Below are 25936 nucleotides of genomic sequence, written 5' to 3'. Positions count from 1 at the left end.
CTCAGTCTGTTGAGCGTCTGCCTTTCGCTCAGGCCATGATCCCAGAGTCCTGGGTTCGAGCCCCGTGTTGGGCTCCCTGCTCAGCAGGGAGTCTGCTTCTCCCTCTCCCTCTGCAGCTCCCCTCGCTTATGCGCACTCTCAAATAAACAAATAAATAAGATCTTAAAAAGAAACGTATACTGAATTATGTGAAAATGATACTGATAAGGAAGGCCACACTCAACGTATATAAAAAAAATATATGGCTGCTTTTCACCCTCCAATGACAGAGATGAATGACCCCAGAGCCTAAAGTATTTACTGTCTGGTCTTTTACAGAGTTTGCCAACCCCTGGCCCGCTCTCCTTGTATTTACAGGTTGATTTTCAGGTCCACAAGACCAGATTACACTTCCCCGTTGATCTGTTGCGGCTTATTACTATAGCATGCATGACGGGGGATCTCAGCATGTATGGAACGGATGCCTAGCTGTTCAGTCACGGCGATGTGTTTTTGTTTTTTTTTTAAGATTTTATTTATTTATTTGACGCAGAGAGAGAGAGAGATCACAAGTAGGCAGAGAGGCAGGCAGATAGAGAGAGGGAAGCAGGCTCCCCACCGAGCAGAGAGCCCGATGTGGGGCTCGATCCCAGGACCCTGAGATCATGACCCAAGCTGAAGGCAGAGGCTTAACCCACTGAGCCACCCAGATGCCCCAGCAATGTGTTCTTGAAAGGGAAAATGCAGCGGCTTCCTGATTTGTGGAGGAAACACGGCCATAAAAGAAAGGTCAATGTCAGACATCCCCAGGGTCGGGAGGTCAGCATTTTCTTCTCCCCAGGGAAAGAGTAAAACATGTTACAGCCTCGGTTCCGCTCACGATTCCTCCGGACTGAGGACAAAAATGGAGACCTAAGTCGACACTTAAAAGATAGATTGCTTCTCGCGAGAAACCCCCAGAACCCCAGTTCCGTGGATCTTATTATCCTCACACAGGTTCTTGCGGTAGGGGGCTGTCATTAGGCTAGACGGGGCTTAAGAGACACAGGTGCTCTTTCCTCTCTTTGCCATATCTAAAGAGGTGGTTTTTTAAAAAGATTTTATTTATTTATTTGACGGAGATCACAAGATCTCTGGCAGAGTGAGAGGAGGAAGCAGGCTCCCTGCTGAGCAGACAGCCCAATGCGGGGCTCGATCCCAGGACCCTGAGACCATGACCTGAGCCGAAGGCAGAGGCTTTAACCCACGGAGCCACCCAGGCGCCCCTAAAGAGGTGTTCAGTTGCCAAAGTCCCCCATAACTTGCTGCCACCCTACCCCTCCGACCCCAAACAGGAATTCTCCCCCACAGGCAAGCACGGCCTCTCACTCTCCCAGGGAACCTGTCTCCTGCCAAGGTCGACTATGCACGCAGTTTTGGAAAGTCGGTGCAGTCCGGAGCTGACAGCTGAGAAAGAATTCTCCAGATATCTTTGATGCAAAATGGTGGTTTTATGAAAGCGCGGGGACAGGGCTTGGGGACAGGGCCCTGGGGGGGTGGGGCAGAAGGAGCTTCTGTGGCTGTGGGATCCCTGCAGCCCTGGGATTGTGAAGAGCAAGTGATTATACACCTTGGGGCTAGGAAAAGTGAAGATAAGGGGAAGTTCCAAGAGGACTTTCCCATGTTAAAGCCTCAGAATCCGGAGGAAGGTTATAATGAGCCTATCTCCAGCACTTCTCAATGGGCTGCAGGGTATAAGGACATTAAAGTTTATCTATATTTCCTTCTGCCTTGGTCCCCCACGTCACCATCCAGCTCCAGGCGTCCTTGAAGACCTACCTCCAAACCCCGCCTCCTCGGGGCCCCGCCCACCTGGGTGGCTCAGCAGGGAGTCTGCTTGAGTTTCTCTCCCTCAACCCCCCCCCCCGCGCCCCGACTCTCACAAGCGCGTGCACATGCCCCCCTCTCTAAAATAAATAGATAAATCGTAAAACCAACCAACAAACACTCCTCCTTCCTTGAAGATTCGGACTCCTCTAGATCTGCAGGCCATGTATTAGAACCAAAGCCATTGCCTGCGCTCTATGTTTTGGCACCGGACAGAGTTCTGCAATCTAGTAGCCACAATGCAAGTATGTACTTTCCAGAAAAACTCCGTCGCATCCCGTCGGTGTGTCCCACACAGGCCTAGACCCTCAGCGAATGCTGAACGGTTTCCTGAAAAGAGGAGGAGCCGAGAGCGGACAAGAACACCAGATACGTAGTACCTGGAGAACTAAACTTGGTAATGAAGAAGCACCTGCGTCCTAACGACAAGTCCGTGGGATTCTCAAGCTGTTTCAGGAACAGGTGCCCTTGAAATAACCACCAGTGAGTGCTGGGGAGGCCTTCAAGATGCAGACACATGAGGAACGGGAAGGTATTCCAGACCCTCTTCCAGGCCGGGCTGTGGGAGAGGAGAAAAAAATCAGATTAAGCTGGTTAACAATTATTAAGGGTTGGACATGGATGACTAACTTAAGTTTCCCAGCAACCCTATGACATTCCCCCTTTTACAGTCGGGGACACGGAGGCACGGAGAGGGTGTAGGTAGAAAGAGTTAGGGATCCCCAGAAAAAGAAAGCCAAAGCATACCTTTTTGAACATAAGAAAAGTCACTGTAGGTCCCTGGCCATCTTGGGAAAGAATGTGAGATCTCCATGGGGCGTCTGCGTCTCCCTCTGCCCCTCCCGAGGGCAGACACATAACCCCTCCCCCCGAACCATTCCCCCTCAAATAAGTAAAATCCTTAAAAAAAATTTTTTTTTTTTTTTTTTAAAGATTTTATTTAATTATTTGTCAGAGAGAGAGAGGGAGAGAGAGCAAGCACAGGCAGACAGAATGGCAGGCAGAGGCAGAGGGAGAAGCAGGCTCCCTGATGAGCAAGGAGCCCGATGCGGGACTCGATCCCAGAACGCTGGGATCATGACCTGAGCCGAAGGCAGCTGCTTAACCAACTGAGCCACCCAGGCGTCCCAAAAAAAATTTTTTTTAAAGTGAAGACTGATGTGCCACTCCAGCAATCTCTGAGCAATCTTTGCAGGATCTAAACCCTCTGAGCGCCCAGATACCAGACTGACCAAGCCAGAGAATTAATGACGCCAACCCTTGCCCGCCCTCGGCACTCTGATCTGCTCTCCGTCGCCTTAGATGACTTTTGTCGCAATTCGATGCTGTCTTCCCCACCGCACGAGACCCTTCGTGATTCGTGTGCACGCTTAGCTTCAAACGTCCCCAGTTTTGTTGTTCGGGGAGACACTGCTTTGGGAACTATCCCCAGTGTTCTCCTTCCTTGTTTGTTTGTTTTTAAGATTTTATTTATTTGACAGACAGAGATCACAAGTAGGCAGAGAGGCAGGCAGAGAGAGAGGGGGAAGCAGGTTCCCTGCTGAGCAGAGAGCCCGAAGCAGGGCTGGATCCCAGGACCCTGAGACCATGACCTCAGCCGAGGGCAGAGGCTTTAACCCACTGAGCCACCTAGGCGCCCCTAAGATCATTTATTTTAAAGATGTTATTTATTTCTTTGAGAGAGCAGGCACACCTTCGTGCTACTGGGGGGAGGGGCAGAGCCGGGCGCCATACCCGGGACTCGATCTCACAACCCATGAGAGATCCTGACCTGAGCTGAAACCAAGAGACGGACAGTTCACCAGCTAAGGCACCCAGGTGCTCTCCAGGGCTATGTCGTTTTTGGCTAATAGCCAGAAGAGGAGAACCCAGGCTCAGGTAACAAGGGTAAGAGTAACCTGTCACCACCTCACATGTTGTCCGTGTCAGAACCTGGATTTAAGCCCAGAACAGCGGAGTGCAGAGGCTGATGTAAAAACTGACCTACCACACATACGAGGTTAGTCCTGGGGCAGGGAGCACAGGTCGGGAGCCTTCGACAGAACTCAATCTCAAACTGATTATCGTACTATTTTTTTTCCTTAAAGATCTTATTTATATATTTGACAGAGAGAGACACGGCGAGAGAGGGAACACAAGCAGGGGGAGCGGGAGAGGGAGAAGCAGGCTCCCCGCTGAGCAGGGAGCCTGATGTGGGGCTCCATTCCAAGACCCTGGGATCATGACCTGAGCTGAAGGCAGACGCTTCATGACTAAGCCACCCAGGCGCCCCCATACTATGTGTTGACATGCTGCAGTCATCATTTTTTTGAAAAATCAATTTCCATTTAAATATCTGTTTTCTTGAAAATAGCTTGGGTTTATAAAAGCTTCAACACACCATCCTAAAATGTCCGTCAACGGGGGGCCACCAGCCATGAAAAGGACCAAGGTGTCCCTGCTGGTTGCCACAGCATGTGACGAAGACTCTGCCCTTTGCTGAACCGAGGTCCTCCACCGCAGCCCACAAATCCTGCGCTTTGCGGGGCCGTCCCTTTCACCCACCCCACAAGAGACTTGAACAAACCCAGGCGTGGTTTCCAGCTGCCCACGGCTGTCCCTAGGAATGCGGACCTCAACCCCCTTCACATGCCTGCCTGACCACGCTCAGGCTGCCCATTCCAGGCAATCCCCGAAGCTAGGCCTCCGAACGCCCCGAGAGCAGTTACTTGAGAAAGTTTACGATTTAAGTCCTTCCTCTGTCTCTCTCAGATAGACGTGTATCGCCCCCACCCCAAGAGCGTCATTCTCAAAGGCCCACATGCTCAAAGGCCATTCCCTTTGGGAGGATTACCATCAGAGGGACAGGGTCCCTGTCTCCTGGTCTCTGTGGGAGGGCAGAAGCCTAACTTGGACAATCACTGGTCATCGGGCCTGCTGGCGTTGACACTGACCGACCCTCGTACTCACTGTGGAATTTTCCATGTGTCTGACTCTCTCCCTCTCACTACTCCCTCATTCTCAATTTTTTAAAAAATTTTATTTATTTTGATAGAGAGAACACAAGTAAGCAGAGCATCAGTCAGAGGGAGACGCAGACTCCCCACCGAGTAGGGGGCCCGATGGATCATGACCCGAGCCGAAGGCAGACGCTTAACTGACTGAGCCACCCAGGCGCCCCCCCCCCCCCCCCGCTTATTCTCCCTTTAAAACACCCCACCAGCCTTGCACAAGTTGGAATGCAGCTTGGCTCTTCCCTCCCTGGCAGTCTGGCTTTATAAGGGATCACCAAGATATGCTGTTGACTGGAAAGCGCAAGGTGTGGGATGGTGACCAGGGACAGTGTGGGCAAAGCCAAGCCTCCACAAGTGCCCCTTCTTCCTTGTCAGTTTTAAAACATCATGCTTAGCCATGGTTTTCAAAGTCAAGGCACAAATACTACAATAATTTTAGGTAATATTGGGCATCTGGATGGCTCAGTGGGTTAAGCCTCTGCCTTCAGCTCAGGTCATGATCTCAGGGTCCTGGGATTGAGCCCCACATAGGGCTCTTCACTCCGCGGGGAGCCTGCTTCTCACTCTCCCACTCCCCCAGCGTGTGTCCCCTCTCTCGCTGTTTCTCTCTCTGTCAAATAAATAAAAATAAAATCTTAAAAAAATTTTTTTTTAAATTTAGGTAATATTTATTGAATGTTAGACTCAACCAGTTTAATTCATCCCATCTTCATGGCTCCCATAAAGTGCTACCTTTATCAAACCCATTTTACAGATAAGACTCAAAGCCACGGAGGGGCGCCTGGGTGGCAAAGTAATTTGAGCCTCCAACTCTTGGTTTCAGCTCAGGTCATGATCTCAGGGTCCTGGGATAGAGTCTGGCTCCTACTCTGTCCCTCCCCCAGCTTCTGCGAGTGTGGGCACTCTCTATCCTTCAAATAAATAACTAAAATCTTAAAAAAAAAAAAAATCACAGAGCTAGTGAGTGGCTGAGCCAGACCCCACGTTGTCTCTAGCAGAGCAAGTCTGTTCTACGGACATGGATAAGCATCTACAGCCACTTGGCAACAAATTTGTTATGTTTGAAAAAATAAAGTAAGGAGCGCATAGTAATTTTATTGTATTTTTTATTTTTTTAAGTTTGTTTTTTTTTTTTTTTTTGGACACAGAGAGAGAGACGCAAAGGCAGACGCTTAACAACTGAGCCATCCAGGAGCCCAAGTGCACAGTAATTTTAAACCAAATGTAAAAACATCCATTACTTAAGCTTCTGTAGAAACATTTCAAACAAAGAAAACAAACAAAAAGATAAAGAAGTGGGAGGAGGCAGACAGCCAAACCACACAAAGGTTTCTTCCTCACCTGCTTCTTGCTGGAAACTCACTCCAGCCTCCAAAACAAACTTTATTTCATAGAACCTGGGCCGGACCAAGATGAAACACGCGAACCCTTCCCAAGGGGCATCGGAGATACAGAGGGTCTCTGCCCACATGCACAGGTGGACCCTATCACCTTTATAAAGCAGTTGGACGCACCTCTGAGTAGTCTTTTTTTTTTTTTTTAAGATTTTACTTATTTGACAGACAGATCACAAGTAGGCAGAGAGGAAGGCAGAGAGAGAGGAGGAAGCAGGCTCCCTGCTGAGCGGAGAGCCCCAGATGCAAAATGCCATGTGGGGCTCGATCCCAGGACCCTGAGATCATGACCTGAGCCCAAGGCAGAGGCTTTAACCCCCTGAGCAACCCAGGAGCCCCTCTCTCAGAATAGTCTTAGCCCGAATGCCCAGCAAGCCAGTGACTCCTAGTTCATGTTTCACCACTTACTTACGGGCCTTGCATAACTCAAGACTATTACTGAGTAAGCGGCCTCTCTCATGGGTATTTTTATTTTGACTGTTTAGTTCAGAAGGTCAAGCTAATAATTGACCATTAATAACAGCTGCCACATAGTGAGCACCGAGGACAGCAAAACGTGCTAAATATTGTGTATATAAATATATACATATATATGAAAATTACTGCATATTAAAATAAATCAATACAAATTAAATAAGTACTTTATTTAATCCCACAACAGGTTTTAGGTAGGTAGCGCATTATTATCTTTTTAGAGTTGACTCCACACCCAACATGGGGCTTAAACGCCCAACCCTGAGATCGAGAGTCACATGAGGGGCGCCTGGGTGGCTCAGTCCTTAAGCGCCTGCCTTTGGCTCAAGTCATGATCCTGGGGTCCTGGGATGGAGCCCCACATCAGGCTTCCTGCTCAGCGGGAAGCCTGCTTCTCCCACTCCAGCTCCCCCTGCTTGTGTTCCCTCTGTAGCTCCCCCTGCTTGTGTTCCCTCTCTGTCTCTCTCTGTTAAATAAATAAATCTTAAAAAATAAAAATTTAAAAAATCACATGCTCTACTGACCGAGTCAACCAGCCCTGGTACTTAGCTTTATTTAGAAAATACCTATGTATTGTAGGGGCGCCTGGGGGGCTCAGTGGGTTAAGCCTCTGCCTTTGGCTCAGGTCATGATCTCGGGGGTCCTGGGATCGAGCCCCACATAGGGCTCTCTGCTCAGCCGGGAGCCTGCTTCCCCCTCCCCCCTGCTTGCCTCTGTCTACTTGTGATCTCTCTCTCTCTCTGTCAAATAAATAAATAAAATCTTTAAAAAAATAAATAAAAACTAAAAAAGGAAAATACCTATGCATTTAAATCAATTACACCAAAATATAAATATTTAAATGAAAGGTATACAGCTTAAAAACTTGACATTCTTAAAATACATCACACCAAGACACTCAAAAAGCAGTTAAAAATGCATTTTGAACACTTATGCCAGTTTTCATCTACATAGTAAAACAGAAGTGTTTTGACCCTGCATAGAAGTAGCGCTGCTGATAGGCTTAAGTGCAATTAAGAAGTTTTCTATCTGAAATCTTTCTCACTGAACAACTTTTTAAAAAGATTTTTCAGGGATGCCTGGGTGGCTCAGTCGGTTGAGAGGCTGCCTTCCTTCGGCTCAGGTCATGATCCCAGCATCCTGGGATTGAGTCCCACATCGGGATACTTGCTCTGCGGGGAGCCTGCTCCCCCCCACCCCTCTCTCTGCCTGCTTCTCTGCCTGCCTGTACTCTCTCTATCTCTCTGACAAATACATAAATAAAATCTTTAAAATATTTTAAAAAAAAATTTTTTTTCATTTATGGGGCACCTGGGTAGTTCAGTCATTAGTGTCTGCCTTGGGCTCAGGTCATGATCCCGGGATTTATCAAGCACCTGTTGGGCTCCTTGCTCAGTGGGGTGCCTGCTTCCCCTCTTCCCCTCTTCCCTCTGCCTCCCCTCTTCCCCTCCCCCTGTTTGCATTCTCTCCTTAGCTGTCTGTCAAATACATAAATAAAATCTTAAAAAAACAAGATTTTTCATTTATCTGACAGAGAGAGAGCACAAGCAGGGGGAGCAGCAGAGGGAGAGGGAGAAACAGGTTCCCCACTGAATCCAGAGCCAGATGTGGGGCTCAATCCCAGGACTCTTAGATCATGATCTGAGCCAAAGTCAGACGTTTAACTGATTAAGCCACCCAGGAGCCCCTCATTGAGTAATTTTTTTTAAAACCTATTTGTATCTGTCATTTATTTTTTGCTGGACACCAAGCCAGGCACCCTACTGACCTTATTACATTGATTGAACAATTCAATACAAAAAAAGTTCTAAGAACCGTGCTGGACCCAGCACATGCTTGGTACCTGTTGGCTGCTGTGATCTCAGTCTTCCCATGCCTACTAATTCTTAATGAGGGAAGGATTATTATGCCCTACCGCAAAGGAGGGACTGGTGCTGTGTCCAGACTGACCCAGCTGGTCAATGGCAGAGCCCAGCGGAGGTCAGGTTTGTCTGTTCTTACACTTGGTGGTGCATCAAAAAATATATGCATTAAATATAAGTCCAGTTCAGGGCATCTGGCTGGCTCAGTTGGTTAAGCGTCAGCCTTCCGCTCAGGTCCTGATCCCAGGGTCCTGGGACCCAGCCCGCATCAGGCTCCTTGATCAGCGGGGAGCCTGCTTCTCTGCCTGCCGCTCCCCCTGCTTGTGCATCTTCCTTCTCTCTCTCTCTGACAATAAAATATCCTTAAAATACATACATTTAAGTCTAGTTCAGACACATGACATAATGTAGATCCCATGAGGTCTGAAGAACTCATTCCCTCTGGGAATTGGGAAGTGATAGGGGAGAGGGAACACGGGGTGCAGAGACTGCCAGAAAACCCATGAACACTGGCCCTACCTTGCACACAGCCTCCAAGAGGGCTTGTGCCTCCCCATTTGCTCAGAGCCTACAGCAGCACAGTACTGCGGCTGGAGATCTGAGCGGTTGGGGACTGCCCTGGAGAGCTAACATAACAGACACCTGACAATACAGACAAAGTAACGCAAACCGGGGTAAGTGAAGAAAACGGACAAGGTGCTGAGCCAGGGACTAGAGTTACAACTTCAGATGTGCAGAAATTAGTTTCTTATAGTTTTCCTATTAAATGTCATATAATCAAGTCCTATGGGCAAGAGAAGCTATATACTCTCCTTTTCTATCTGGCACTTTGCATAACAATAGACTGGATGGATGAGGCCAAGGAAATAGGAATCTATTTCTATCTAGCCCTTTATGGACCAACCAGCAACTGTGTTCTCAATGATACAAGTAAGGTGGGTTTTACCGCTAAAAGGATCCCATTCTGTCTTCCATTACCCTGATGAAGTTTAATCTAGCAACTATTTATCCCACTTGGTCATAGTTCTAGAATGATCCAGTCCCAAGACCCGCAGGGGCTGCAGTAAGGTGGGAGGCCCGGAGGAGGTGTTGCAGGTCTGCCTGGGGCGGGGGTCAAACCCAGCGCCCTGGGTCCCCGCCGCCCGAGCGCGGTGCCCCAAGCCATTACGGACCATCCAGCGGCCCCTTGCACCTACGTCCTTCCCCCTTTGGCTCGTGTTCACCCTAACCTCCGCAGCGCCCGCTTCCGTCCTTGCCCTCCTGAACCGCCTGCCCCGCCCCAGCCGCTTTACAGGGCCTAATCAGGGTCTGCAGGGGCGGGTCTCCCTCTACCTACCTCCCACCCTCCAAGGGCAACTTTCAGGAAGTTCTCCTTCGCCAACAAGAAAGACACACACAGGGACGCCTGGGTGGCTCAGTTGGTTAAGCAGCTGCCTTCGGCTCAGGTCATGATCCCAGCGTCCTGGGATCGAGTCCCACATCGGGCTCCTTGCTCGGCGGGGAGCCTGCTTCTCCCGCTGCCTCTGCCTGCCATTCTGTCTGCCTGTGCTCGCTCTCTCTCCCCCTCTCTCTCTGACAAATAAATAAATAAAATTTAAAAAAAAAAAGAGAGAAAGAAAGACGCACACCTACACCCACACCCACCCCGGGGGCGGCGCAGTGAGGGTGCCAACACACACACGCGCGCGCGCGCACGCACCACCAGCCCCGCACCCCCAGCCCTCGCCGCACCCCTTCCCCGCAAAGACCACGCCCCTCCCCGGGCGAGCGTCTGCCCGCGCGCTCTCGCCGGTCGCCTCTTCCAACGATCCCCCAGCCCCGCCCGCCCGCGCGCTCTCCTCCCCCAACGCCGCCCCCACCGACCCCCGGGGCGCGTGCCCGCCCGCGCGCTCTCGCCACGCTTCCCCGCGCCCTTGAAAGCAAATCTGCGCCACGAAACCAACCAAAGGGCGGGAGGCGGGTGGTGGCGGGTGGCGGGGGAAAATCAAATCGAATTGAACCGCCTTGAATCGGACCTCTGCCAGGGGAAAGCCTTTCCCCCACCAGCCCGCCCCGGGGCTGCGGGATGGGGTTAAAATTCTCACCCCTGCTTCCTCGGCTGCAACCTGAGGTCCTTGGGGGCGGTTTTTTCCTGGGGCCCAGCTGAGGGCTTCTAAGTGTCTAGACCGCCTTGAGCCTGGGGCTTTGGCCGACTGCGTGGCGACGGAGCCGCAGTCTCCGCAGGGGAGGTAATGGCCAGAGGAGGAGCAGGAGGGAGAGTAGTGGAAGGGCCGTGGTTAAAATGCAGCCGGTGGTAGTTAATGCACGTGTGTGACGCGGCCGGGTTGGACCCAGTTCAGGGCGGTGTGGCCGGAGACCCACGAGGAAACCAAGCCTGCACCTACCTGGTGGTCTGGCAGGGGTCCCTCCCGTCTCCACCGCAGGACAGTGGGGGCAGGCCTGACCTCTGCGCTTGGGAGAATCCATTAAAGGACAGCGTGCTAGAGCCAAACTACCTCCCTCACCAGGTTCCTGACCCCTCACCGGCTTTGGGAGGCGGGTGTGATCACCACCCTGACCTCAGCCAAACTGTTCACTCAGTAAATGTTAATTTAGCGAGGCCCATGGCTAGGACCATCCAGGAAGCTGAGATGTGCGCCCTGGTAGTAACTGCTGCTGGCCTCATAGCGAGGTGGGAAACAGAGGCAGAAGAAGAATTAAATTTCTTTACTCCCTACAGCCCATTGACAAATCCTTGAAACAGGCAGAGTGACATTCCTCTAGGAACTCGGCTGCCTGGATGTTAATATTTAGCTAACAAGGGGCGCCTGGGGGGCTCAGTTGCTTAAACTACTGCCTTCAGCTCTGGGCATGATCCCAGGGTCCTGGGATTGAGCCCTGCATCGGGCTCTCTGCTGGTAGGGGAGCCTGCTTCCCCCTCTGTCTCTGCCTGCCTCTTTGCCTGCTTGTGATCTCTGTGTCAAATAAATAAAATCTTCAGGAAAAAAAAAAAACCACTTGGCTAACTAGCCATGGGGGAAATACAAATCAAAACCATAACGAGATGCCACCCTACACCAGTTAGAACAGCCAAAATTAACAAGACAGGAAACTAGTGTTGGTGAGGATGTGGAGAAAGGGGAACCCTCCTACCGTGTTGGTGGCAATGCAAGCTGTTACAGCCACTCTGGAAAACAGAATGGAAGTTCCTCAAGACGTTAAAAATAGTTCCTCTATGACGCAGTGATTGCACTACTAGGTATTTATCCCAAAGACACAGATGTAGTGAAAAGAAGGGGCATGTGCACCCCAGTGTTCATAGCAGCAGTGTCCACAATAGGCAAACTACGGAAAGAGCCGAGATGCCCTTCAACAAAGGAATGGATAAAGAAGATGTGGTTCATATATACAATGGAATATGACTCAGCCATCAGAAAGGATGAACGCCCACTATTTGTATCGACATGAACAGAGCTAGAGGGGATTAGGCTAAATGAAGTAAGTTAAGCAGAGAAAGACAATTCTCATATGGTTTCACTCATGTGTGGAACATAAGGAATACAATGGAGGACCACAGGGGAAGGGAGGGAAAAGTGAATGGGAAGAAATCAGAGAGGGAGACAAACTGAGAGTTACAGAAGGGAGGTGGGTGGGGAGCTGGCATAACTGGGTGAGGGGTATTAAGGAGGAATGAGCACTGGGTCTCATACGCAACTAATGAATCATTGAACTTTACAACAATGACCTATGATGTACTATATTTTGGCTAACCGTAATAATAATAATAAAGTTTAAGGGCAAAAGGCAACCTTACCTCAGCCCCCAGGATCCTGTGAGTCTACTTTAACATATAAAAATTCCTTTGGAGGGGCGCCTGGGTGGCTCAGTGGGTTAAAGCCTCTGCCTTCGGCTCAGGTCATGGTCCCAGGGTCCTGGGATTGAGCCCTGCATCGGGCTCTCTGCTCGTAGGGGAGCCTGCTTCCTCCTCTCTCTTTGCCTGCCTCTCTGCCTACTTGTGGTCGCTCTGTCAAATAAATAAATAAAATCTTAAAAAAAAAAAAAAAACAACTCCTTTGGAGGGCACCTAGGTGGCTCAGTGGGTTAAAGCCTCTGCCTTTGGCTCGGGTCGTGATCCCAGGATCCTGGGATTGAGTCCTGCGTGGGGCTCTCTGCTCAGTGGAGAGCCTGCTTTCCTCCTTTCCTCTGCTGCTCCCCCTGCTTGTGTGATCTCTCTGTGTCAAATAAATTTTTTAAATCTTAAAAAAACAAATACTGGGGGTGCCTGGGTGGCTCAGTGGGTTGGGCCTCTGCCTTCGGCTCGGGTTGTGGTCTCAGGGTCCTGGGATCGGCCCGCATGGGGCTCTCTGCTCAGTGGGGAGCCTGCTTCCCCCTCTCTCTCTGCCTCTCTGACTACTTGTGATCTCTCTGTCAAATAAATAAATAAAATCTTAAAAAAAAAAAACAACTCCTTTGGAGGGCAGCTGGGTGGCTCAGTCGGTTAAGTGTCTGCCTTAGCTCAGGTCATGATCCCGGGGTTCTGGGATTGAGCCCCACATCAGGCTCCCTGCTCAGCGGGGAGCCTACTTCTCCCTCTCCCTCTGCAGCTCCCCCTGCTTGTGCTCTCTTGCTCTCTGTCAAATAAGTAAAATCCTTTTTTAAAAAAATGAAAATATAAAAATTCCTTTAGAAAACTTATCTCGAAACCTCCCAAGATATATGTTGGAAATCATATGTCCCACCAATATACATCTGAAGGGTGTCCTAACTAAGGTTTTTTTAGACAATAATAAATGAGCTTTTCCTAACAATAGCTAGGTCTCTCAAGGTCCTAGAAACCTTGCTTCCAAAGTTCCTTAGAGACTTACGCTCTCCCTAACCCCCTGCCAACTTGAAGTATATAATGGGCCACTTTTCCTGCCTATGGGTCCTGTCCCAGTACCTTAATAAAACCACTGTTTTGCACCAAAGACGTCTTGACCATTTGTTGCGAACCCCACCCCTTCAAACCACATCCACAACGACCATGGCTGTCCTACCACCAGCACCTTCCGCTGTGCGTCTCTTGCTTTTGGCTATAGGCTCCCTGGGAAACGGAATCTGCATGTCTGAGACGTGCATCCATCAAGCCCATGGGGCAGTGCTCCCAGGAGGCAGGGCAGGACCTGGGCAGAAGTGGAGCTGTTGTGCAGTGGAAGGGAGGCGGGGCTTACCCAATTCCATAGGGAACTCAGGAGCAGAGATAGTCCTTTAGAGCTGGTCCTGAATCAAGGTAAGGGGAGGGGGTGCCCTTTGTAACCCTGTGTGGACCAGTCACTGGCCCTGAACTGCCCTGGGGAGGGCAAGTCTCAAGTCTCAGAGAAGAACTCAGCTAACTGAGCCATCACAGCCAACACGGGACTCGAGCAGGTGGAGGTTGGTGCCTCTGCCCCCCAGGGGATTGTGGGTGGCACACCATAACACCCTCTACACTCCCTGAGAGCAGCCTGATGGACTCCCCCTGCTCTCTGTACCTCTTCTCTTTCTCCTGCTACCTAGGCTGCAGGGGTGGGTGATGGTCATACCACAGCTCCTAATTTAAAACAACAACAGCAACAACAACAGTAATAATAATGTTGCATTCTAAAGACCAGCCCAGAGTAAGGCTAAAATGTCAAATGCAATTCCAAATTTCTGGAGTAGAGATCTTGGCCCCACTTGGGTCAGGTTGCCCAGACCAGTTATTGATTCTGGCCTGGGGACAGAGTCCAAAATACAAATATGGCTGCCGACGGCCTACCCTTGTGACTGCATGGTGGGGAGAGGGGACAGATTCCCCCCAAGGAGAATTACTATGTCAGGCCTAAAATTAGGAGCTCCTACAATGAGTAAGAGCCTCTGCACTGATGTCATAACAGAGGCTCGGGCTTGGGAGGGCGAAAGGGTGACATTCGCGGAGAATTCGCACATTTATTTATTCAATAAATATTGACTAAGCATCTGCTAGCTACACCTATGAGGACAACAGCCCCCGCCCTGATGGGGCTGACATTCTGAGGGAAGAGGACAGGCCCTAAACAAACACGCAGGTGTCTGAGGTGGTAAGAAATCCCACAGAGATACGCAAAGCCAGAAAGAGAACACTGGCCAGGGCAGGTGAGCATGGGGGCCGCTCTTTCTACGGGTGTCAAGGAAGCCGTCACTTTTGAACAAGACTGGAGGGAGGGGAACGGAGTCACCCTGGAGTGCCTGAGGTGGGACAGAAGGGCCCGCCAGACTGCGGTGGGGCTGGAGGGGAGGAATGGTATCACCAAGGGGCAGGGCCAGATCCCACAAGACCTTGAGAGCTGTGGGCAGCCCTTGGGCTTTGGGTGGGATTGGAGGGTGGGCTGGGAAGTGGGATTGGAGGGTGGGCTGGGAAGTGGGAAATAAAAGCAAAAGAAAAAAATTTAAGTTTCCTTAGGCCTACAGCCCACTGACAAGTCCTTGAAACAGGCAGAGTGACCTTCCTCTGGGAGCTCAGCTCCCTCGATTTTAACACTTTGCTAAGGGCAAAGGGCAAAGGGCAACTTGACCTTGACTCAACCTCCCAACCTCCAGGATCCTATGTCTACTTTAACAGGTAGAATTCCTTTTGGAAACTTCCTTTATCTCTAGCTCCCCTCACCCAAGATATCTGTTGGCCATCATCCCCCAAGCATATGACCCACCGATATACATCTGAAGGGTCTCATGACTGGGGTTTTACAGCAGTAAATGATCTTTTCCTAATAACAGCTCACCCCTCAAGGTCCTGGAAACCTTGCTTCCAAATTCCTTAGAGACTTAGGCTATCCCTAACCCCTTCCCAACCTGAAAGCAGATACTTAGCCACTCCTCACAACCCCCGTGCAGCTCTTTCTGCCCACCAGTCCTGTCTGCGTGCTTTAATAAAACCGCGTCTTTGCACCCAAGACATCTCAGGAATTCTTTCTCGGCCATCGGCTCCAAACTCCAATGTCTTTCCTACATCAGGCCAGGAGCTGTTGCAGAAGAGACTAAAGAAATATGGTGGACCCTGTTGTGGGAGCAGAAGGCAAGTGGACAGAGCAGAAGCTGACACCCAGCAGTCACCCTGCCCCCAATCCCAAGTGGGATCTGTGTGACATTCCTCAGGCACCCCTGGCTGCCTTAAAACTAAGGGAAGGAAAAAAACCAAAACACCAAATGGTTCACTGATAGAGATCACGTCCGGCAAGACTTGAGTCTTCCCTAGTCTACAAATTCTCTTAGCAATTGACATGAAAAAAAAAACCAAAAAACATTCTTTTCAATAGCCTAACTTCCAGAAGGAAACTCCCAATTATCTTAATGTCCCTTTTCCCAAACCTCCACCAACGCCCAAGCATTTAATCAGCCACTCCTCACGTCCCCAGGGCAGCAGCTCTTCCCACCCATGGGTCCCATCTCTGAGCTTTAATAAAATCACCTTTTTGCACTGGAGATGCCTCAAGAATTCCTTCTTGACCTTTCACTCCGGACTCACCCACACGAAGAAAAACTACGTCAGGTCCCGCCTGTGAAGTTTCTTCCACGCCCACGGGGGCAGTCGAGACTTTCTCTGGGCCAGGGAATGATGTCGCAAGATTATTGTTTTACAGAAACTCCTCTGTAGTCGTCCCCAGATTTAGGACTGCAGAGACCAATAAAATAGCAACAACGAGAACACCAAAAATTCTTTAAATGCTAAACACACATACATCCTATAGCTTATCAATTCCATCCCTTGGTATCTACCCTCCAGAAATCCATATATATATTCACCATAAGACATGACAACAGGGGCGCCTGGGTGGCTCAGTGGGTTAAGCCTCTGACTTTGGTTCAGGTCATGGTCTCAGGGTCCTGGTATCAAGCCCCTGCATCAGGTTCTCTGCTCAGTGGGGAGCCTGATTCCCCCTCTCTCTGCCTACTTGTGATCTCGCTCTCTGTGTCAAAAAAAAAAAGACACGACAAGAATGTTCTTAGCAGTAGACTACGATAGCTCCAAACAGGAAACTAGTTATGTTCATCTGAGGTAGAATGATAAGGACACCATACAACATTCGTATTGTGACATCTCAGATCACAGAAACTCGCCAAACATAATGAAGAACAAAAGAAGCCAGACACTACAGAGTCCTTGCTCTATGACTCCATTTGTATGAGGTAGAGACAGAGGTCAACCCAATCCCTGCTATTAGAGTCGGGTTAGCGGTAACTCGGGAGGGGAGCCTGGAGGCTAGAACCACCAGCGGCTTCATGGGATGCTGGGACTTTTCCAATTCGTGACCCATGTATTGTGCAAGGGTGTGTTGAGTTTGTGAACATTCATCGAGCTGTACATTGAGGAGTACATGGACTTTTCTGTATCATGTTCTACTTCAAAAAAATTAACTTAAAAATACTTGGCGGGGACGCCTGGATAGCACGGTCGGTTGAGAACCCAACTCTTGATTTCAGCTCAGGTCATGATCTCAGGGTCATGAGATCGAGTCCTACATCGACTCCACGTTCAGCAGAGTCGACTTGAGACTCTCTCTCCTTCTCCCTGTGCCCCGCCCTCTAAAATAAATATAAATATTTAAAAAAAAAGAAAGAAAGAAAGAAAGCATCTGACTCTTGATCTCAGTTCAAGTCTTGATCTTGGGGTCATGAGTTCACGTTGGGCTCCAGAAGGGCATGGAGGCTACTGAAAACAAAACAAAACAAAACAAACATTTGCACCTAGACCTAGAATTGCCAGGTTTTTTTTTTTTTAAAGATTTTATTTATTTATTTGACAGAGAGAGAGAGAGAGCACAAGCAGGCAGAGAAGCAGAGGGAGAGGGAAAAGCAGGCTCCCCACTGAGCAGGAACACTGATGTGGGGCTCAATCCCAGGACCCGGGATCATGACTTGAGCTGAAGGCAGACACTTAACCAACTGAGCCACCCACGTGCCCCTGCCAACTTGTTATTTTGCAAGTGAGGCTATTACGCCAGAAAGGAAAAGTAGTCATGATTACAGGATGCATGACCTTTCTGGAAATGCAATTGACTTGCCTTTTGAAAATCTTTCTGCATCATCTTTATGTGAACTGGTGTCGGAGCTTACTGGTATATGTACGAAGTAGGTTGGCGGGGGAAGAAATAAGTCCATACAAGGACAATGGCAGTCTTCATGATGTGGTGGTGACAGTGGGAGGGCGAGGCAGGGCTGGGGAGATGTCTCAACTTGGAATCAATGGGACTTGTTGGCAATTTGGGTTTGAGGGTGACTGAATTTCTCTTTGCTTGGGAACCTGGAAGATGGTGATGCTGTTACTTGAGACAGAAAATAAAAGAGAAACCCATTGAGGGAGGTATTAAATTTCATCACGGGCATGTTATACTTTAAGTACCTGCTAAATCATACAAGAGTTTTTGTCCAGGAGCCAGTTGGAAAAGTGGGTTGGGAGGGGTCAAAGACAAAAACTTCAGGACTAAAACTTTAAAAGTCTCAGAAGAAAACACGGGAAAAAAATCTTCATGACATTGGATTTGATGATTGCATGGACATGATGCCCCATGCAGAGGCTACAAGAGAAAAAATAAAATCAAACTTCCTTACAACTGAGAACTTTTAGGCATCGAAGGATAGGTATCAAGAACAAGAAAAGACAACCTGCTGACTGCCTATTTATGGGGTTAGTGTCCAGAATATATAAAGAACGCCTAAAACTTAACAATAAAACACCAAACAACCCGATTCAAATATGGACAAAGGACTTGGACATTTCTCCAAAGAATATATACAAATGGCCAATAAGCCCATGAAAAGGTCCTCAACAACATTAGTCTTTAGAGAAATACAAACCAAAACCACAATGAGATTCCATTTCACATGTACTAGGACGGCTATAACCGAAAATACAGAAAAAATGGTCAAGTATGTAGAGAAATTGGAACCCTTGTGCCTTACTGATGAAATGTAAAATGGTGGTAGTCACCATGGGAAACAGTTTGGCCCTTTCTCAGAAGGTTAAACACATAGCTACCATGTGACCCAGCAATTCCACTCCTAGGTGTATATCCAAAAGGAGAACTTAAACAGATGGACTTGTACACCCATGTCCACAGAAGCATTATTCACAACAATCACACAGTGAAAAGAACCCAAGTGTCCATCAACAAATGAACACATAAACAAAATGCATATGTGTATGTGTGTATGTCATTCAGCATAAAAAGGGATGACATTTTCATATATGCTACAGTGTGAAGGGACCTTGAAAACATGCTTAGTGAAAAGTCAGCTATAGGAGGTCAACCATTATATGATTCCCCTTATAGGAGGTCCCTAGAATCAGCAAACTCATAGAGACGGAAAGTAGATTTGAGGCTCTGAGGGTCTGAGGGGGAAAAGGATTGAGGAGTTATTAATTAACGGATAGAGTTTTTGTTGGGGATGATGAAAAGTTTTGTATGTCGATAGTGATGATGGTTGCACAGCATTCTAAATGTGCTTAATACCACTCGGTTGTACATTTACAAATGGTTAAAGTGATAAATGTGCTATGTATATTTTTTTAAAGATTTTTTTATTTATTTGACAGACAGAAAGAGATCACAAGTAGGCAGAGAGGCAGGCAGAGAGAGAGGAGGAAGCAGGCTCCCTGCTGAGCAGAGAGCCCGATGCGGGGCTCGATCCCAGGACCCTGAGATCATGACCTGAGCCGAAGGCAGAGGCTTCACCCACTGAGCCACCCAGGCGCCCCATGCTATGTACATCTTAACACACACACACACACACACACACACACACACACACACACACACACAGCAGGCAATAAAAGAGTCTGGAACTCAGGGAGAGGTCAGGGCTGGTGATGGTCATGTGAAGTTGAGCGCCGCTCCCCTTGGAGCTAGAGTCTTAAGGCCAAGTTCACCCAGGCAGATCACACAGCAAGAAAGCAAGACCAAAGATGAAAGTGCAGCAAATATTTACTTGTAAAGACTACAGAGGTGCAGGAAGAAGGAAGTGGAGGAGAGGAGCTAGCAACAGGTTTAAAAGGAACAGCTGGGGACGCAAAAGTAGGAAGAAGGGAGGGGAGCCAGGAGAGGCATCATGGGGCCACCGAGAAGGGTCAACAGGTGATGAATGATGTCCGGGGCCACTACCATTTCAAGTTTGTCAGGGAAGAAGCGATTGAAAGAAGGAAGCCTTGCACGAGGTCCTTGGTCACCTTAGCATGAGTCGTTTTACTTTCTTTTTTATTTTTTTAAAGATTTTATTTATTTATTTAAGGGCGAGAGGGGGAGTGGGAGCACGAGGGGGGCGCCAAAGGGCAGGGGCAGAGGGAGAAGCAGGCTCCCTGCTCAGCAGGGAGCCCGATGCAGGACCCAATCCCAGGACCCCGGGATCATGAGCTGAGCTGAAGGCAGACGCTTAACTGACTGAGCCGCCCAGGCGTTCCCAACGTGAGTCATTTTAGTGGTTGAGGTGGAAGCAGCTCAGTGGCCTGAGCAATGAATGGACAGTGAAGAAGCAGAAAAATCAATCACATTTGCATAACTGTAAAAAATAATGCGGATCAAAGAGAAGGGGAAAGAGCATGTAACGGCTTGAGAGGAAAGTGGGCCAAAGGAGTTGGGTTTGTTTGCTGAAGATCTAGGTGCTCTGAAGATCTAGGTGCTCTGAAGATGGAAAGAAGCGGGAAAAGATGGTCCAGAGTCTCAGAAGAGGCAGGAGATCAAGGCATGTCAAGAACTGAAAGGATGCGTCTACACTGGTGAGATCAAAGAAGGCCCGTTCCTCTAAGGGCGGACAAGGATGCCATCACAGGAGAGGGGTCTGGCTTTCAGAGCCAGAAACTAAGATGTGTCAGTCTAAAAAATGCAAGTGTACTTCCAGGAACAAAGCCCAAGGCCCCCAATGCTTCTCAAACTTCAACACGCACTCGAATCACTTCAACACCTTGTTAAAAGATAGACTCTGATCAAGTGGGTCTAAGATTCTGCATTGCAAGCAAGCTTCCCGGTGAGACAGATACTGTGATCTGTGGGCCAGGGGCTGGAGTCCAGTGTGGCTCTCATGCTTTCAAATGTGACAAGTCTGAATTAAGATGTCTTAAGTGCAGTAAGTTTAAAAGACTCACTAGATTTCGAAGACTTAACATGAAAAAAAAAAAAAAGAATGTAAAACATCTCAATCATGTATATTATATATTTTATTTGTGCTTTGTTTTTATATTTTATTGTGGAAAATTTCAAACATACACAACAGTAGAGATTACTATAACAAGTCCTCATATATCCATGTCATGGGTTGAAATGTGTCCCCCCCACCCAAAAAAAAAAAGATATGTGGAGTCCTAGTGCTCAGTACCTGTGGACATGACCTTATTTGGAAAGAGGGTCTGTGTAAAGATAATGTTAAAATGAGGTCCTTAATCCGATAAGACGGGTGTCCTTATAAAGGGGGGAAATTTGGATGCAGAGGTAGACATACATAGAGAACAGACAAGGTGAACCCCCAGAAAACAGATGAAGGCAGAGATTGGAGTGATAGGTCTACAAGCCAATGAATTTCAAAGATCTCCACCAAACCATCAGAAGCCAGGATAGAGGCAGGGACAGATTCTCCCTCACAGATGTCAGAAAGAACCAACCCCACCCACATCCTGATCTTGGACTTCGACCATCCAGAACCAACGAGCGAGAAATTTCTGTTGTTTCATTCGCTCCCTCTTTGTGATACTTTGTGCCAGACAAGCTAATACAACCCATTGCCAGATTTCTTCTGCCCCCACACCCACTTCTCAGATGATTTTAAAAGGAAAAGTAAGGAGGAGGAGACATGCCAAATAGGAGGCCGTCCCAGGCCGGGGCCTCTGTTGGGGTGAGGATGGGTGCCACAGTGGGTCCCAGGGCCCCCTGGGAAGTGTTCAGTTGTCTTAATGATGGGAAGCTCGGTTTGGACAAGCCTTTCCTTCATGGAGCGAGGTCCTCTCTACGTCAGGGGCCAGGCTGAGTCTTCTAACTTCCCCTGAGCCTCCACACGCTCTCCAGACAGCGGCCAGATCCATGATTAGACACAATCACAGCACGAGCACACAAATTAAACCAAAGTGTCTCCCTCTTTCTCCTCTTCCAATCTTGAAATAAGCCCTAATCAGTTTAAATTGGGAGCGAATCAACGGAGTACGGTTAGCAGGGATGTGGTCTAACTTCAATTTTTTTCCTGACCCTTATCTTTTCTCTCCTACATTTAAAAAATATATATATTTTATTTATTTATTTGACAGAGAGAGACACAGCGAGAGAGGAAACACAAGCAGGGGGAGTGGGAGAGGGAGAAGCAGGCTTCCCGCGGAGCAGGAAGCCTGATGTGGGGCTCGATCCCAGGACCCTCGGGATCACGACCTGAGCCGAAGACAGACGCCTAACGACTGAGCCACCCAGGTGCCCCTCCTCTCCTACTTTTAAAATTTTGTTTTATGTATTTATTTGACAGAGAGAGTGTGAGAGAGTACAAGCAGGGGAAGCAGCAGATGGAGAGAAAGAAGCGGGCTCCCCACTAAGCAGAGAGCCCAATGTGGGGCTCGATCCCCAGACCCCAGGATCATGACCTGAGCCGAAATCAAGAGTGGGACTCTTAACTGACTGAGCCAGGCAGGCGTCCCCTCTTCTACTTTTTTTTGATTTGAGTTTTATAGTGCTTCTCTTCCAAATGCTCTCCAGTGCCCATACACCCAGCCGCATCCTTGAGACTAAGTCCCTGGAAACCACAGCCAACCTCACCATCTCTCCATCTCACCTTCTACTCCCTGGTGGATTCCCCACATCAGGATTCTGACCCATCTTGCCGCTGAAATGAACGACCTCCTCACCCCACCCTCCCATGGAGCACTGGCGTGGTTCCATCTTGTTTTTGTTGTTCTCTCTGGAGCTCTCCAGTCTATTGGCCACTCCCTTCTTGATGCTTTCTTCTCTTTTTGATTTCCCAGAGACCAAACATTGCTGCTTCTCCTCCCATGGGTCTTACCATGCTGCCTAAGGCTCCCTTTGTGGGATCCCCTCCCCTTGATTCTCCAGGAGACAGTAGGGCTCCTCAGGACCTCCTGGACCTTCTCACACGACAGCTCCCCCCGCCGCCACTTACTTCACCCAACTCTATGGCATCACTTACCACCTGGATGCCCATGGTTCCAATGCTACGTCTCCATCCTTGAGAGCACCCTTTTTTTTTAAAGATTTTAATTTATTTATTTGATAGACAGAGATCACAAGTAGGCAGAGCAGCAGGCAGAGAGAAAGGGAAGCAGGCTCCCTGCCAAGCAGAGAGCCCGATGCAGGGCTCGATCCCAGGACCCTGGGATCATGACCTGAGCCAAAGGCAGAGGCTTTAACCCACTGAGCCACTTAGGCACCCTAAACGTTGTCTTTTTATTACATGTCATACATAGAAAAGTACAGAAAATATCTATGGCATTTTATTTTGTTTTTCTTTTTTTATTATTTTTATTTATTTATTTATTTATTTGAGAGAGAGAGCGAGAGAGCACGAGAGCAGAGTGAGGGGCAGAGGGAGAAGCAGACTCCCACCAAGCAGGGAGCCCGCTTCCCCCCCTCTCTCTCTGCCTGCCTCTCTGCCTATTTGTGATCTCTCTCTGTCAAATAAAATAAATTTAAAAATCTTAAAAAAAATAAAATAAAATCTAAAAAAAAAAAAAAAGATTCTCTCTTCCTCTCCCTCTACCCCTCACCCCCCAACACACATACCTCATGTGCTCTCTCTAAAAAAAAAAGAAAAGAAAAGAAAGAGAGGTTTTTGGCAAGTACAGCAGCTGGGAATTAAGGAGGAGAATTCCAAAGGAGAGATCAGAGAGGAGGAGCCCCCAAATCTGTGTACATATTTTGTCCAAAGCTCTGACCACTAAACTACATAAGCATAGGGCAGACTCCAAGCAGCCCAGCTAAGGCTCAAAGAACTGAACTGAAATTTGAGCTGCTTCTCATTGCAAAGAAGACCAACCTCACAGGAGTGCCACCAAGTTAACCATCCGCCAAAACAAATTAATACTCTCTGGAACATAAACAGAATCCAGATTCCTTATACACATCTGGATCATTGACAATAACCAGAACACAACTCAAAATACTCAGCATACAAAGGAAACAGGAAAATATGAGCAAGAGAAAAAAAAAAAAAGTCAGTGGAGGGGCGCCTGGGTGGCCAGTGGGTTAAAGCCTCTGCCTTCGGCTCAGGTCATGATCCCAGGGTCCTGGGATCGAGCCCCGATTCAGGCTCTCTGGTCAGTGGGGAGCCTGCTTCCCCCTCTCTCTCTGCCTGCTTGTGATCCTGTCAAATAAATAAAATCCTTTTTTTTTAATAAATAATGCAAAATTAAAAAAAAATCAATGGAAACGGACCCAAAGAACCCAAATGTTGTAATGAGTGAAGATATCTGAAGTAGCTTTGGTGACCACACACACACACACACACACACACACACACACACACACACACACCCGGGGAGAGCGCGAGTAGCCTCGTTTCTTGTGGGAGGCCCACGGGAACTCCGCATTTGCTCCTCCCATAGACTCCCTGGGGACCTTCCTGGTGACCAGGGGCTAAGGCACGCCCAAGCCTGACAGGTGGTTGCACTTTTTTTCCCCCCAAAGATTTTATTTATTTGACAGAGAGAGAAGGAGAAGCAGACTCCTGTTAAACAGGGAGCCCGATGCCAGTCTCAATCCCAGGACCCCGGGATCATGACCCGAGCCAAAGGCTGACGCTTAATTGACTGAGCCACCCAGGTACCCCAGCAGTTGCACATTTTGGAACATCACTCCAGAAAGGTGCATTTAGGAGGAGATCTGTTGGCTGGGACGAACTCTATTTTGTGACTTCTTTTTTTTAAGATTTTATTTATTTATTTATTTGGCAGACAGAGATCACAATAGGCAGAGAGGCAAGCAGAGAGAGACGGGGAAGCAGGCTCCCTGCTGAGCAGAGAGCCCCATGTGGGCCTTGATTCCAGGACCCTGAGACCATGACCTGAGCCAAAAGCAGAATCTTAACCCACTGAGCCACCCAGGCACCCTATTTTGTGACTTTTAAGCTCTAAGTGAAATCAGAGGACACCCCATTGTCTCTGGACAAACGAGTGAAAGGGAGACGCTGTGGGTATTCTCAGGAAGGGTTTCCTATTTGTGTGTTGTTGTTGGTTTGGCTTTTGTTTAAAAGAAATAAGAGAGTCATCTCCCTCCACTGTTATCAGTCCCCTTCAGGCTCTCAGGGGACAGATCAGGCCATATCTGGGGGCACAAAGGAGAGTGGAGCGGGGAGACATGCCGACCTGGCAAAGAGTACTTACGCCACTGTGCCGTAGGACAGTGGGACAGGGCAGGGTGGCCGGACGGCAGTCAGCTCAGCATGAGAGCTCTTGTGACTGTGGTCGACTGCCCAAGACCGGGTTACCAACCCCAGGGACCACGTAGTAGCAGAGAATTTTTAATAGCTCTAGAGTTTGCCAAGTCGCCCTAGAGTATGTGGCTCGCTCCAAAATTACCAGCACCAGGACCCAACACGTCATCATGACCCAGCATTTCTGTGCATCCCAGGCTGCCGACATTCACGTTCCCTCTGGAACCTTGGGTTGCTGAGGTGCCCAGCTCACCAGCCCCTCCATCATGCAGGCTGGGCCATCACTGGTCACTGTGCACCCTGTCCCCCAACTCACCTGCAGCATTCCCGAATTCTGTGCCCAAACAAAAGACAGTCTGCGCCGTCTGGAGGCCTCAGGAGGCCACGCCCGCTCACTCGTGCCCACCATGCAGGACATTGCTCCGAGCCCAGTCTGGTCTGGGGATGCGAGGGTGACTGCCCTGAGGTGGGGCCAGTGCAGGTCACACTTTGTCAGGACCCCTGTAACCAGGTGTGCATTTGTGTAGAGTAGTGACCTCTCTGATTCCTGCAGGGAAGTAAGATCAGAGCTGCGAGCGGGCTGTAGGGGGAGTGGGTGGCGGTAGGAAGGGTTGTGGGGCAGGACAAGCGATTTCTCTTGTCTTCCGGGGCTGATGAACGTCCAGCCGGTGAGTCACCGGAACAGAAGGTCGCTGGAACATCAGGGAAAGCCTCGGGGGAATGAGAAAGGGGGTGGGGGTGACTGAGGTGAACCTGAAGACAGGGACGAGGGAGGAGATGCTGGCCGATTGAGCCGAGGGAAACTGAGGTCTGATGTGCTAGAGGCCCGCACCTAGAGGTCAGACTGGAGCCTGGTGCCAGGTATAAATGCGGCAACACCCATGAAGAGGTGGCAGTGGGTCCCCAAGGCAGAGGAGGAAAGAGGCCCTTCGAAGGGGTCATGTCCCATTGCGTCTGTCACCACACAGTCCGTCACCCCTGCCTAACTTGTCAAGGAAGACAA

This window comes from Enhydra lutris, unplaced genomic scaffold (genome assembly GCF_002288905.1).
Source record: "Enhydra lutris kenyoni isolate GAN:26980312 unplaced genomic scaffold, ASM228890v2 scaffoldscaffold55, whole genome shotgun sequence".
Classification (NCBI taxonomy): domain Eukaryota; kingdom Metazoa; phylum Chordata; class Mammalia; order Carnivora; family Mustelidae; genus Enhydra; species Enhydra lutris.
The sequence above is the reverse complement of the archived record's forward strand: the minus strand, read 5'-3'. Positions refer to the sequence as shown.